Source organism: Lichenostomus cassidix, chromosome 6 (genome assembly GCF_008360975.1).
Source record: "Lichenostomus cassidix isolate B80296 chromosome 6, HeHo_3.0, whole genome shotgun sequence".
Lineage (NCBI taxonomy): Eukaryota > Metazoa > Chordata > Aves > Passeriformes > Meliphagidae > Lichenostomus > Lichenostomus cassidix.
In genome coordinates this window covers 16,336,771-16,352,962 of record NC_139487.1, presented here as the reverse complement: position 1 = coordinate 16,352,962, position 16,192 = coordinate 16,336,771, and the positions used below count along the sequence as shown (strand labels likewise).

The 16,192-nt window shown below is 41.9% G+C and overlaps 1 protein-coding gene across 6 annotated transcripts in view; it reads right to left on the bottom strand.

The window, feature by feature from the left end:
- SLC16A12 (solute carrier family 16 member 12) overlaps positions 1-7,283 on the bottom strand; it is a 35,904-nt gene extending 28,621 nt beyond the window's left edge. Inside the window, exon 1 of one of the 6 annotated variants that reach the window (XM_085065289.1) lies at positions 7,039-7,283. The gene's annotated coding sequence lies outside the window, so the exon portion shown is untranslated. Of the gene's footprint in view, positions 1-4,224; positions 4,509-5,817; positions 6,114-6,168; positions 6,318-6,501; positions 6,792-7,038 lie in introns of those variants that run through there. The other 5 variants (XM_085065282.1, XM_085065286.1, XM_085065283.1 and 2 more) reach the window with 5 other exon arrangements.
- Positions 7,284-16,192: the final 8,909 nt, after the last annotated feature.

Here is a 16,192-nt window from a genome sequence, read left to right as displayed (position 1 = left end):
AGTTCAGTGCAGCAACTAATTTAAAAACCAACTATGGATATTTATTGAACACTGACACTGAGGCACACCTGTACAGGCAAGGCTGAGTGTGATGCCTCTGGCCCAGGAAATTTCAAGCTCAATAGCTGAGAAACTGGACTCAGCATTTCAGCAACACAAAGATGAAGCTGGCACAGGTCTTGAATGTGGCACCGTTTTGGGTTTGAGTCTCCTTATTTCAGCTCTTCCTTTCCCTATTCTTTTAATGACTTTTATGGGAAATAAAGGTGGTGAGCTTGAAGGGCTGATTATGGGGGATCCAGGAGGAGAGGAATTAACATGAAGTCAAGAAATTACCAATCCAAATACTCTGGTACCTTTGGGAATGCATAGGAGTAACACAGATATGGAATCCATACTCCATTGCAGTATCAGCCAAAGAAGAGCAGAGAGGAGCAGGGACAGTGAGCACAGGGAAGCACCACAGCCCTGCACTGCCACCTTCTCTGCTGTGCACCAACCAGCAGCTTGCCTGAACAAGCTGCCAAAGGAGCTTGTCTAATATGACACCTTGATAAGGACTATAAGACAGGAGGAGGTATTTGACTATGCCTACAGACTAAATTAATGACTTTTGTGAGGTCTTCAAGAAGCTCTCAAAGCCAACCCAGTGTAAGATATGATTACAATGAACACTCTAAGGAATTACTTATTGAGTAGTGAAACTGCTCCCCAAACACTGTGGCCAGCAGGAAAACCATTAACACCAGGAGAGATGTTAATTAGGAAACTCAACAGCATCACAGACTCCAAGAAACCTCTAGAGAGGCAGGGGAGACATCCCACTTCCCACATTTGCATTTCGCATCTGGGGAATGTGAATCATTATGTCAACATTGGGAGAAATCCAGAAATAGCAGGAAGGAAGGAAACTTCAAGTAATAAAAAAAAACCACCAAACACTGAAGGACAGGAGTCTGTTTCCATCTTGAACAAAGGGAGAGAAAAAGGTCAGCATTGTCCTGAGATTGAGGAGCTGAATTCCCAATACCAAAAATGCTTTCAGGTCCTGTTCAGAATGGGGGATGCAGGAATTTGATGGTTGGTAGCTAAAACATCTTCTCACTTTGGTACTCAAAACTTGCCTTTAGGACCTTCTGCAATAGCTGGGAAACAGCTTTCATTCTTTAAATATCCAAAGAAAATGTTTTATTCTTCTATTTGTTTTCTTTCTGCCAGGAGCTTTGCTTCTGACATTGCGATCAAGAACTGAAATTTCTTTTAACATGTTTTCATCTGCAATTTTACCTAATTTTTCAAATGGATTTGAGAAAAGCTTTCAAACATTAGGTACACAGTTACCCCAGAAGAAATGGAGTACAAATGGTGCATGTAGGCAAGTACACTGTCAAATTGTGACAGCTGAGGAATCCCTGAGATTTGGTCACACCTCTCGTCAAGATATGGCAATAATTTTGATGGTATCCCAGTCACTCACAGATTGCACAAAACACTTGGAGAGATGGAAATAAAAGGGTGGCAAATGGGTTTTCCATAATTTACCTGCCAGTAGGTTAAAAGAACAAATATGTACATTACAAATAAATATCCACATATGGTCTAGGGCTTCCCATGATCATTATTTCTTGACGCTTATGACAAACCTCTGGTAGCAACTAATGTATTTACCATTCAAAAAGCATTCAAGGACAGCATTCCCCAGAAACTGAATAGATTCTAGTGACAATGAGAACAGTTAAAAAAAATAATGTTAAACAGTAAAAGGATCCCAGATTATTTCCCATGCCTTGTTTTCACATTAATTTTTAATCCTATTCACTTAAATAGCATTACCCAACTTGCAAGTCAATGCAAAATGTAACTTTGCTGGTGTGTGTAAGTGTGGGTGTACATCCCCTACAGAGACCAGACATACAGCACACATTAAAAAAATACAGTTGCTTCATTTTTCTCTGTTATTTACATAATGCCCTGAGACAGCATTTACACCAAAGCCCAGGAAATCATCATACAAAAAAACACCAGAAAAGGAAGAAGAGACCAATAGTTTTTTCAGTGAAAACCGGTAATGTTGTCTGAAAGTAAACACTAAAGACTCTTCATTTACTGCCTTCTCACTTCATTATCTCATCAAACAAAACAAGCAAAAACTAATAAATAGGATACATAAACAAAATAAGAACAAAAATTGCTGTTCCTTTTTAAGTCAAGTAAAAGCAGCAAGAATGTCCTGGTTTGTGGATAACTTGTAGCTCTCCAACACTGAACTGCAACTGAGAAAAAACTATTCAGTAGCATTTGTATTGTATGCAAAGAAACCGATAGTTTTACTCATGAAGATTAAACTCATCCTAACTCACTAACAGAATGCATTGTTGCATGCCCTCAAGTCAGTTCTACAATTCCCAGCTGCTGCAGGCTCTGGGTAAGAAATCTGCCACAAATTGCAGGCTAATCTTACCACTGAATATCTCATCTTGCTGCTGTAGAGATGATCTGCTGCCTCAGGGGCCTGCACAGCTTAAAATGCTGCAGTGACAAAAGTGATGGATTGTGATCTTACAGTGTGAGGAAAGATAAGTGCCTCCAGGCTATACCTGGGTTCTGTGGGCTCCTCTGGTGTCTGTGACTGTGCCAGACAGGTGTCATCTGAGCAGCACCCACCCTCGGCACTGAAAAATGCCTCTCCCAAAAAACAGGAGGATGAGGGACCTGAACACTGAGATTTCATACTTAGAAGATCACAGCTTTCCCTGCATGCAGTTACATCCAGTACCCTACAAGCTGAGGAGAGACAATCCAGGAGAAGAGTCTCCAGCTGGGTATCCTCTCTCAGAGCAGCTGACTCTGTGTGCAGCGTGTTGGCAACAGCTCTTCCACCTCACAGCAAGTGCAGACCTCTTCTGGAGAGGAAAACAAAACCCTCGTTTCAACAAGCTCAATGGGAAGCACCTCCATTTCCAGCGAAGACAAATAGAGTGATTAGGTCGAACACCTACAGTTTTGGTTTTTAGAAACTGCACCTTTCCAAATTTCTCCATCCCACAGGCTGGCAGCTCACCTCCTGCAGGCAAGATGTAGTTTTACTGCTCACAGTCACATTGATGTGTGCCAATTAACACAGGCAACAATATAGCTCATAAAATATATATTTTAGTCTCATAAGGCTTCTGTAAAGAAAACCCTTTCCTCTTAGGAAAAAAGGGATAAAATAAAGACTTTTATTTTTTTAAATCTACATGAGATTCTACAAAGATAATACAAACTGCAGTTGTAGTGACCACAGGACAGTAAAGGTAAGATATTTTTCTTCAATCCCATGCAGTTTCTTGGTTTAGGTTGGAAGTAAAAAGTAATTTTTCTCTGTTGAATAAAGACAGTAATAGCAAGTAATTACTCCTTCAAGTTCTATGAACAAGAAAGTGTACCATCATTCTCTAAATATGCACTCGTGCTAAACGGACAATGTGCTCTGAGTGTTTTCTTACTGGTTACAATAGGATCCTAACAGAGAAACAAAGTGTCTAAAGGAGAAATGAGAACAAGTCCTAAAACAATACCCAAAACAGTCAATGCTTTCCAGACTAAAATAAATCATAGCAGATTATAGAAAGCTTACATTGCACTGACTTCTTAGTCTCACCGTACCAATTAAAATAGTGCTATTTGTCAAATTGTTTCTGTCATTCATAATTTAACAGCAGGTCTATACTACATTCAAAAGTATAATTAACTTTTTTGTATATGTAAAAGAGAGTAAAGTGCATCCATGTAACAATTATGCTCTCTAGGATTAGAGGCACCCTCTTAGGGGTGGTTTAATCTTCCCTTTTAGAATTTTAGGCATTCACCTATCCAGCTAAATATAATCTGATTAATAAAACTCATACTCTTATGAAGCTTAGGTCTATTTTCCAGAAAAACGGTCTTTTAAAATGCTCGTACTCCAAGAGAGAGTAGTATAGGGAATGTATCCTGAAGCTGCATACAAGCTATGCATCATGAAAGTAAAATCATTAGCAGAAAACTCAGAGATACAACAGAAACAGAGAATCATATCTTCGTGTACACAGCTCACTAACTGCACATGCACACAACTGCATTAAGATATGCAGCTACCTTTTTCAGGCAACTGCCACAACCACATGTCACCCCTCTCTGAGCACAATTTGATAAGCAATTACTTCTTTCAGCAGCCATGATGCCATCAGAAACAGCCCTTACCTCCTGCTCCCTGCCACACATTCCCTCCTTTCGGGACACCTTCTCAGCCCTGACACAGCAGCCACACAGTCAGACAGATCAGAGTTAAAGTGATCAATTAAAAAGAAGAAAAGGTGCTTTTGATCCCAGTGCAGTCCCCCGAAGCAGTTCACCAGGAGCCCCACAAATGGCTGTGCTAGCACAGCTCAGAGGGTGGCAGGGGGCTGCTTACGCAAGCACGGCTCTCTCAGGAAACACATGCCAAATCTCTCCCTCAGGAAGCAATTGTGTTTGCACCAAAACATCTGAAAAATCTTCCCCCCTGTGCCCAGTCTGTTGGACCTTGGCCTGGGAATATGGATGTGGAAGGGATCCCTGGGGGTGTCCTCGTCCCCTTCCTCACAGCTGCAGACAAGAACCAGCTCAGCAAATCCAAGCAGCCAGGAGCCTGGGCTGCAGCAAGGCAGGTGAACAGGGCACAGCTTGAAGTGAATGTGCAAGCTGGGGTGAAAAGAAAGTTCCTGAGGTTTCCCTTGTTTACATATCAGCTGAATCAATTCTGATAAAGCTTTGTAAAATTAAGTTACACACTGGGCTATATTGTTTTTCATCATCACTTTCCAGCTTGAGGTTAAGGCAAAAGTTAATGATTGAATTTTAAAGGCATTAATGGAAACCTGCCATTAAAATACATCTTCTGTTACACTGCTGCAAAATATGGAAAAGTAAACATTAAATACTATGCAACTGAAAAAAATATAAAACAAGAACACATAACGAGCTATTTGTTACTAAAAAAACCCACGATAAGACAGTAACAGCTAATGATTTGAGGTGAGCAATAACATGGCCCTAACTGAGGCATAATAGAACCACTCTGAGGAAAATGCAATCGTGTTTCACTTCATTAAGTTTCATGTTATCCTCCAGTTTCCCAGCGCTAACGGAAACGGTTCCTCGTTGCCACTGTAGGAGCAGACTTACAACAACAAACAAACTCAGCTGTACCAACCAGCTTGTTAACTTAATGAGATCAATTCGGTCAGAATGCTATCACACAAACCCAAATTCATCCCAAATACCTAATTAACAACTTATCTGTAGAGATATTAAACAAAACAGGCCGATAAATGAGTGGCAAATTATCATAAAGTCTAAAATAAGGATAATACTCATTGTATCTTTTGGCTTTTTTTTTCCCCCCATAAATTGAATAGATTCCCTGAATTTAGTCAGCCTGTGAACACACAGCTTCCTACAAGACACATACCACTTAGCCCAAGTCTATACTGCACACCTGGTTGTCCTACAAGGGACTAAGGATTCTCCTGGAAACACATTATGCTGGTATCCCAGACGAAATACCGAGGCTGTTCAGGATAAGGATGGCTATGATTAGCTACTTGCACAGCAAGCTCTCCCTGCGGAAGGGCACAGGCCATCTCAGCAGCCCGTGCCCCGAGCTCCGGAGCCCTTTCGGAGCCGCTCGCACTCACACACACACACACACCCGGAGCCGCCCGCACCGGGACGGGGACAAGGCTCAGCCCTGCACCTCACCCTGCCTCCCAACAGGTACATTTAATCTGCTTATGCAACAGAAATAAAGGATACCTGAGTTTCCTCATACCATCCAGCAACTTGAAACGCTGTTTATCCTTAAACGCTGTTTACCTGACTAGCATCATACTAACCAACATCTCATAGTACCTAACCAACACCTATATGTATGCACGTATATACAGTTCCTGCGTTAAACAGTGGCGTTTACATTCATTTTTATTGATGTTTTCCAATGTTTCCGCAGTTCTAAGGCTGCACGACACGGGCAGGGCACGAAGGCGACCCGGCTGCAGGCGCCCCGGAGCGCTGCGAGCCGCCGGGGAGCCGCGCTGCCCTCTCCGCCCCGACCCGCGGGCTACCCGCTGTCCCTGCTGGCCGCCGAGCCCCGCACGCCAGCCCTACCTGCAGGCTGCAGCCCCACCTGCGGGAGGAGCCCCGCGGCCGCCGGTGCGCTGTCCCGTGGGCGGGGGCGGAGGTTCCGCGGGCAGGGGCGATAGCCGGGAGTGCCCGCCCCGCAGCGCGGCCCTGACCGCGGCCCCCGGGCGGGAGGCAGCGAGCGGCTCGGGTTCGGCTCAACCCCCGCCCCGCCGCAGCTCGCCCGGCAGCCCTGCTCGCCCACCTGGCGCAGTGGTCGCCCTGCCCGCAGCGGGACCCGGGGCTGTGGCCGAGCGCTGCCCCTCGCCCGGCTCCGTCAAGCTGGCACGGGAGCGAGCCGCAGTCCGTCCTTGGTGGTACCTTCACAGCGCGACGAAAAAGTGCGTCTCAGCAGTGCCACAAGAGCTTTCATCGCATTAGGACGGCTTTGTTTTTTCCCCCCCTTTCCAATCGAGGCAAAGTCAGTACTGGGATTTGTGGATCAGTGCTCTCAGGCATTTCATAAGATATTTTTTAGCGGTTCCAAAGTCAGGCAACACTCAAGAGTGGAAATAACACCAGAACTTGTGCATAAGGATGGCCCTCTGTCACATACACCAGCCCTTTATGCCCGTTAGCAATCATGCTGCTGTTTGGCAGTCTCTAAATTTTCAAACTCGCTTCAGAACCCCAGACCAGGGGAAGGACTCATGCAGATTTGGACCCTAGACTCTTGGAACAAGTTTCAAATTCCAACAGCCTTCTGTTTATCCAAGAAAGATAAACTAAGTGGCCTGCTGAATACTGCATGTGTTTTCAGGCAAGATCTGGAAAACAGCAGGTCTTTGCTCAGAGAGGACATTAAACATCCTGTGACACTTTCCATGAGAACAAAGATAAAATGGGATCTTTTCTTACCCTTCTTGTTCCCAGAAAGAGCTGCTTGGTTCTTCTCTTTTCCCCTCGACCCTGCTGCCTGTTGGTGCTCCTATAAAAAGCAAGAGCAAAGCTCCCAGGAGTGTGCAAGCAGAGCCCTTGGAGGGTGCCAGGGAGGTGTTTGCTCTGCTGGTCTTCAGGATGAGTTCAAGCATACATGATTTGGGTAAGCATGGCAGCTTCAGGGTAGATTATTAATTGGAAAAGACTTCCCTTTCTAGGTGAAGTTTACACTAGAGCAACTCAATGCCACACAGCAGCACAAGACAACTAGGAGAGAATGATCTTTTCCCTCCTTCTGCACACTGTGGGATGAAGTTGCACACTGGGCAGCCCACACCACCTCTGTACACCTTCCCTAACATAAGCACAGCCCCCTCCTGCAGTGTGTGGCCCATGGCAGTTCAAGAGAAAAGGGGCTAGGTTTTCCCCACCATGCAAGTGAGTAACAAAAACTTGTCCTTGAACAAAAAAAAGTGCAGCTCTTACTTGCTGGTTGAGTTTTTGATCTTTTTTTCCCCTCTTTTTTATGGTACTTTAATATTTTGGAAAGATTTTTAATCTTACCTGTATGAAACCGTGCTCCATGTTGGAAGATTTCCTTTGCCAAAATATACTGCTAACATAACTGCAGCAGACTTTATTTGAACTGCTTAACACTGCAAGATAATACTGTGAACAAGATGGTCTGTGCATGAAGCTGCTGGTAAAGAGATTGGGAATCTCAACATTGCAGCAAACTTCCTCTGCGAGTCTGGTTGGCAGCATCTCTATAACAACTCCCCATCAGCAGTGGGAATGACAGTGGTTATCTGTGTTGGCTAGTGACACTTTGACATCTGGGTCAACAACAGGTAATGTTTCTCGTGGTGTGGAAATTGTCAGAGCACCACAGCACATGGTGCATTGTACATGCCAGGGAAATGCAGAGAGGCATTTCTGCTCTGCTGACGTGCCCTTGGTGCTACAACAACTCTAAAACATTTTTGTGCTATTTAATTTTTATAAAAATTTATTCTAAGCACTGAAGTTTCAGAAGCTAGATATTACCAAAACAAAATTCATGACTCCATTTGGTTCTTGGATCAAAACTCTAACAGTAATAGAAATCCCAGGGTTTGGGTTACACTCGTGTTTTACACACTCATGACAGGCTTCCTTTTGTCATGAATTTTTCTCATGCAGGTTTCAACTGCTGACACCAGATAAACAACCAGTTGGACAAGCAAGACAAAAGAACTCACCAATAATGGCCCTAATCCTTCCAAAGTTGCTGGACTATACATGTTGCTTTCTCTAGAGTTGCAATCAAGATATGAAAAGAGCACATGCTCACCTGGAGTGCCTGACCAGGCAAAGAAAACACAACTGGGGAAGGGCTTGTTTTGGTTTGGCTCCTGTGCAAACAAGAGTAATACCTTTACACTCTCTCAAACTTTGCCAACCACAAAAATAAACAGAGGGTATAATACTACGGGATTCAACAGGTAAAATGTTTTCACAGTTTGGAGGATGGTTAGGTGCCATGGCACAGTTGATGAACGGCTTTCCTATGCAATGAATGTTCTTAAATTGAACCTTTATATACAAATATCTGTTGGAAACTGAAAACTTCACTGCCCTCCTTCCACTGCCCTCTTCTCTCATCTCTCTGTTGCAGCCACCCAACACTACAGGGACATGCTGCAATGGCATCCTCAGAGTAACCTTGCCAGATCTGCTCACTAACATTTCGATCTACAGCCTTTGGGCATCCTATACCCAAGGGAACACAGCTTCCCTGGCATCTCTACAAAATTAAACCAAAGACTGGGGAAACTATATGTCCCTTGAACCTCCTGTCTGCAGCTAGAGTTCAGATTTTGCCAACACCAAGGCAAGAAGGTAAAGTACCCATCACTTGGGAGCAGAGGCTCCTTTCTGGAGGTGAAGGAAAGCTCTGTTTCTTGCTGACATACAAGATTTTAACAAGGGATCAAAAGACTGCGATGAATTCCTAAAAATATGTGGCTGTGTAAGTCATATATGTAATCTGGGATAGATAAAAGGAAGTATTTAATTATTATTCCATGGCCTCCTCACGTTTTCATGGACACTAGCAATTCCTGGAACATAAGACTGTCATAAGGCATCAGACCAAAAGATGCATTTCAAACCAGTTTCTAATAACACTCAACACTAGATGAGGGTACGTCTTGCTACCAACTGAGTGCATCATCTTCCAGAATATTGGGAAATTTTGGCAGAAGTATCCTCTCTTTCTTGATATAAAATAAGTACAGGCAGATCAATATTTAGTATTAGTTTAGCAAGAGGATGATTCATCTCCTTTTACTGATTACAAACTTCTACATTTCAAATCTCCTTCCTTGCTCCTCTTTATCCGCAGGTCATGGAAGTCCTTGGTCCAAGCACACACTGTAACATTTTTGGAACCATTTATTTGCATGTATGTTACAAAGATCTGTATTCCAGCTAGCAAGTGCAACAACTTTTCACTGGAAAACACAGATTCATCACTACAAATGCCCTATGGAAACATCATTCAACAAAATCTGGCTGTACAAATGCAGGAACTTTTAAAAAAACTTGGATTTCAAATTACTTGCTTTTGGCAGCCTGCTAGGCTTCCTTGCTAGCAGGCTTTTTTTGGTGGAAAAAGTGAAATGAAATGTAGACATTTTGAAATTTCCCATCAGAAGAAAAACTTAATTAGACATTGGAATCTTTCACAGCATGGGAATAATAAATTTTAATTAGTTGTCCTTGGAAGCAAGCCTTTGAACAGCTATTCCAGTCTTTCTTCCATATTCATTTAACTGTGGACCAGAAGTTTGGGTTACTTCAATCCATACAGGAATCTGACACCAAAGATAGGCTGCAACATCACTCCAGTCTGGGGAGACCCAACCATTTCCATCACTCTGTAACTTTTCATAGCATCTTTTTGGTCTTTTGGATGACAAGTATGGCTTGCTGTGCTCTGCAGATGAAATGGTGCTAGCAGCTTATCCTGCTCAGCATCAACACCCTTACCTGTAGCAGCTCTCAGGAAAATGCACAAGCTAAAAGAGGTTGAATTGGGGATCAGGGCCTGAAGGCAGTGCAGGTGGTCTTTATCCTAGTCTCCAAATCAGCACACAATACCAGGCAGAAGAAGATGTAATCCACCACCAATTCTTCACACCTCCATAACACAGAAAATCAGTCATTTGGCAAGAACTTGCTGTACCTCAGACCAAACTCTGGCTGGTGTTTGCTGACTGCTGTGTCTTTCAGAGAGAGTTCCTCACCCAACCCAGGGTATACTTTGCTTCTGGACACATTTTTGCTCCAGCTCACCCGTAAAACACCCAGCTTAACACCTAGGACTGCTTTCTATTTAGTTTTTACTACCTAATTATTGTATGAGCTGTGTTCACAGGCTGGGGAAAAAAGTTTCTTTGGTTTAAACTTTAATGCACTCCTTTAAATAAAATATTCCCATTGATAGTATCTACAGCAAACATTTGCAGAGTTAACAACCACAGAAACTATTGTCATTCCACACAGAAAGTTACAAGCATCAAAGATTTCTGTTTCATTTGGAGATGTACCAGATTAATTGCAGGGGCACTTATGCAACACATAATTAATAATTTTTTCCCCCTTTGCATGGTACAACGTCTTTTTTCCCCATCCACTTGCTTTTTTCTCTCTGAGTTAAGCATGTACAGACAGAGACCTAAGCCAGAGCTAGCTTAAAGTTCATCAGAAACTATCTGCTCTGAGTAGCACAATGTTTTGGTAAATATTACAGCATTGATTATCCATGGCCTTGCATTTCAGTATCAGCCACGTGGCAGCCAGGCTGGTCAGGCTGCTGCCATCCCAGCACTGCCAGGGCTCTGCTCCCTCTCCCCCAGGGCAATAGGATTATCAACCATTCCATTCCTCTAAGGCTAGTGCTGCTAACTTTATAACTGGTGACAGAAACCTCATTGACATATTTCTGATTCAAGCTGGAATAATATTTTAGGAAAGCTTTTTTTGTTTGTTTTTTAAAAAAGTTCTCTGATGTTCTGCCTTTTTTCGCGCGTGTGTCCCAAAGTTCCCCTTGCTCAGCTGCCAGTCATACACCACTACTTCCTAGCACAGCAGGGCAAGTGGAACGGTCAGGGACTGAAAGGGAACTGACTCTAAATTACCTTCTCTCCTCCAATGGGTCTGAAAGGCAAATAGGCTGGAAAAGGAAGAGCCAGTTCTTATACTTTTGTGAATAAAGATATTTCAATTGCCTAACAATCGCCTTCAGACAAACTTCTGTAGTGTCCTATGCCTGCAGTCAATGGACTCCCCAGAGTGGTGTCAGTAGCAGCTCTTTTGCTCCTAGCCTGATAAAGGGGCTTATAACTCCAGAGCTGGTGTCTTAGAACATTACAGTAGGTACATCAAATAAAACTTTTAAGCACATTCCCATAATGCTGTGAACCAGATGTTCATGAAAATCTCACAAAGACAATTTTATAACCCTTTCAGGTAGGAGAGCTGGAACTGAGATATATGTTGCATGGCACCTGAAAAAAACCAAGTTCCAAATTGAGGAGAAAAAGATCAGAAATTGAAAAAGTAAGTGTTCTTGCACAGAACTAAGCTGACCTCTATATTCTTCCCATGAACAAAAGGTGAATTAGCCTGCAGGGTTTGGTGCCTTTTCTGTTTAAATTTTTTAATACAATTTCTTATGTGATGAAAGGTGTGGAGAGAAATTCAGTTCCTGAATGTTTTCTCCCTAGCTGTACAAGAGCAGGTGTGAAGTGTGTTATGGGTCAGCCTGCAGCCATCATCAGGAAGCAGTTTTAGCTACTCTAGCACTGCTTTCCCCCCATCAAAGAGGCAAACCAGTCATGCTTGGGGGCTGCTACACTTCACGGGCAAATGTGCTGGGGAGAAGGCTACAAACCTCCTATATTTGAAGAGAACACTTATTTTCTAAGCTAAAACAGAAGTGACAAACACTGAGAAATTTGGGAGTGGTTTTGGCTTATCTTGTAAATATTTCTGGATTTTTTTGTGCACAGCCTTTTTTTTGTAGCCAAGTGCAATATGCTGAAGGCTAGCTGGGTAACAGCATGCTCCATGCTTAGGACAGAGGAACAGCATGTTTTTGTTTACTTATTCAAATAGCAGTAGGGGTGAGGTTGCTCAAAAAACAAAACAATTCTACTAAAAGGAACTAAAATTTTTAAAAGTACACTCAGCATTTTGTGATTCATATAGACAGCCATCTTTGAAAATGCTCAATTCATTTGCTCATTTAGGGTTTTTTCATTAGGACGCATCATTTTACAGTTAATTTTAAAAAATATATAAAGAGTAAGAACAATTCTCAAAACAAGAGTGTGTTCTCACTGTTCAAATCAATTCCAATAATAAGTTTTTATTTTTATCTCCAGGTGAAGCCTATCCAATCTTTTCAGAGAAGGCTCTCATGGCTTCAGTTGGCTTGCCCACATCACACCATTGCATTTCACAAAGCAGATGTTCACAGACCATATTTGCTGGGCTGCCTCCATTGCCTCCTGCTGACAACCAGGCTGTCACTGGGGTGATTCCAGTGGGAGGACAGAGGGGGCAGAGGCAGCAGAGTAGATAACAATGCTACTATCCCAACCCAGTATTACGTCTGCAGGTTGGTAATGATTTACTGCCTTACATGAGAATAGTTTGACTGCAGTCTCCCAGCTGATGCAGATGTTATAAAAGCTTGTAGGAAAGAGCATTTTGATCAGCATGGCTTGAGACATTCATTTCTTCATCCGTACTGAAACACACTTATTTCCACTTCCACCCAACCTAGCATTTGCATTAAAAACTCCTACAAGCTGAGACGAGCTGTTTTATTTTTGGGCAGTTTGTGAACATGTTAATGCAAAACAAATCCCCTGAACAAGTCCCAGCATACCAGTGGCCACACCATCTTGTTGCTTGAAGCACCGATGTCTCTGTTGGACAAAATGCATTATCAAACCAGTGTCTGTTCACCATGAGACTGTATTGCTCTAAGCATTGTTCCTTGATGCTTTCAAGAATGCAGCACAAAATGTGTTCCCTTGCAAGCAAAAGTTCTTGTCACAAAAGAACTTTTTTAAAGTTTAAACAAAAAAACCCCCACCACCCATTTTTTAAACCCCAAAAAGCACACAATTTGGAAAAAAAAATTCTAATATACTATAAGAGGAAGTTGTAACATGGTTAGCTGAGGCCACATCCTCATGGATGTGCATAAACAGAAATCTCTGTAATGGGGGTAAACTCAGCCCTGTACAAACACTGCCAAGGCTGCTTTGGTACATCAGCATTTGCTGAAGTGCAACTTCTGCTTTGTAGTAAATGCCCAGATTCACTCAAACGTTTAAATTTGGAGAGATGAATGGATCACCCACCCAAAACCCTGAAAACTAAGAAGTTGTCAACTTGGAAAGTCACTTCCAAAGGTGGAAGTGCCCTGATCACCACAAGAAAATAAGCAAAACTACTTAAGAACAGGGAATGACACATTATTTTAATAAAACACACTGCCATTTCACGTTGTTTACCCTCCTTCATTCCAGGTACCAAGATACAAAGCAGACCGCAGTCTTTTTCATAGCTTGTATTTTATTTAATCCCAAATTCAAAGACACCTTGCACTTTAAAAACACAACCCAGTAGAACTCCTCATCCGACTGGAAACAATCATGTATGTTTATTTTGTCATCAGTTCAACCCCATATGGTTCTCCCATCTCTAAAGTTCTGCTGTGTCCTGCCAAAAATCACTTGCAAGTATCTTGTGACAGTCTAATGGGAACAGAAGTGCTGATAACAGTGAAACACCAGGACAGCTTTGCTGAGGTTGGAATGAACTGCAAGCATCCTATTTGTCCTGGAACTCAGATCTTGTACTGCCCCCATGTACCCCATGCTAGCCTTCTCTATCAATCTGATAAAGTAAATACTCTTAGCTGTCTCTCACTCTTCATCCAGCACTAGGGATTTTCCCTCAATACTTTAGTCCTAAAATCTTACTTTAAAACACAGACCTTCCTTCCTAGGGGATCTAATTAGATTTTTAGTCAAAAAATTGGGGTTTCTTGGTGGTGGTGGGGAGAGAATGAACAGAGCAGCATGTGATTCAAAAACAAATGTTCAAGTCCAAATGAAGCAGATCCTGGCACAAGCCATGATGATTGAGAGCAATGAGTCCAACTCGTTCTGTTCCAATTTACCTGAATAATTACCACATTTCAGAAACAGAAGCTAGATTAACAAAGCTTGGCCTTTTAAGAGGTCTCTTTCATTTATACTAAGTATTTCCAACACACATGAAATCTACAATACACTGATGTCCCTTAGGGAAGTCTGCTTCTTCAACCTCACCATTTCCAAAACAAAAAAGATCCAAGAATCTGGGTATTTCTAGGTTGTCAATAATATTCTTTGGAGTTGAACTTCGCTTGCACAAACCTTCAGTTCATACCGGTTATAGCAGAAGTCTATCTGTGGAGTTGAGCAAGGCTGTTTTCAGACTCTTTGCATGCCTCTGGATGATGAAGTGGGGCACCTTGGGGAATCCCTTCCAACAGATGGCTGTAGACAGCAACTGCATACCAAACACAATCAGAAAAATTCAAGACAACACCAATGCTCTTAGAAATGCCCCAAAATGCTCCCCTATGGCAAAAATATTGTAAGGGTGCCAGAAATCAACCACACTGTCATTCATCCATTACCTTAATTATGGAGGCGGAACACGGAGGAGGAAATCAAGAGCTGGGATTAGTGGAGGCAGGCAAAGTCTGAAGGTAAAGAAGCAACTTACAGTAATAGATTCATATGATGGCACAGCTGGTGGGGACACAGAAGAAAATAGCCAAATGTAGCTTTCAAGGAAACAAAGAAATAGTTTTGAAGTAGGCTTTTCTCCCTCTGGAAAGGAAGGATTGAATTTACAATGCCATTTTCCTGTAGTTTCTCCTCCTTCATGACTTTCCACAACTCTCCACCCTATTAATTTAGTCTGCTAATTGTTCCCAATCAGGTGTACATATTTATGTAATATACAATTTAGAGTACTTTTTCTCATTCTTTTAACTACAGCAATTAACCTATTAAGAATTTAAATTTGAAACCAGCACTTTTAGGTTAAAATTTTATTTTGTGCTTCTCTTAGAACTGCTGGGATCAACTTACGTGAGAGTCCCTATAATCTTACAGCTAACTTCAAGGCTACCAGGATTGTGCTTTTCTTTCTTAACCACACAGCCTCAACTTGTGCATCTTCAAAGTCCTTATCTATTTCTCTGAATGGCTTGCTAGGTTGTTTTTTTGTTGGTTTTTTTCTTTTTTTTTGGTGGTGGTTTTTGTTTTTTCTTTTTTGTTTGTTTGTTTTGTTGTTATTGTTGTTGTTTTGCTGGGTTTTTTTTGCTTTTTTTGGTTGGTTGGTTTTTTTGTTTGTTTGGGTTTGGGGTTTTTTTGAGAAGTAGAAGATTTTAATCTTAAAAGGACTTCTATTTCATACTTGTTTACTTAACACTATAGTCTTCCTTCACATAAGTCTAAACGCAAAGAATGCAAGAACACCTAGATAACAGACATTCCCATATCAAATTCCCTTAAAAAACAGACGATGGAGAAGACAGGATATTTCCCTGAAACAAACCAAGCAAGCAGTAACATGGCCAATGTCGTGCTTCCCTCTACTGTTTATCATACGAAGTGCAGCTACCTCTTAACATTCCGAAGTCTTCCTTAAAAAAACCAAAACAATGTCCAAATGAATCTTTATTTGCAGGCAAAACTTAGCCAATAACCTTAATCAAAGTTTTCTTTATTAAAAAAATAGAGGCACTGAGCAGAACCATCTGCACTTATATCAAGCTCAATATTACAGAAAGTATCAACTTCAACTAATAATATGTCATCTCTTCTTTTGGTTTACAGTCCTTTAAAGTCAACTTTAAGCAGGAAAAAGGCTTCAAAGACTAAAGCTTTGTAATGAAGACTAAAACCACATCAAGAACCAAACAATTATCATGGAAATAAGTAGTCATGTATGTCACAACAAAAGGTGTTATGTATTCACATCACTACTTTCAAGAAATGAATTCCACAGA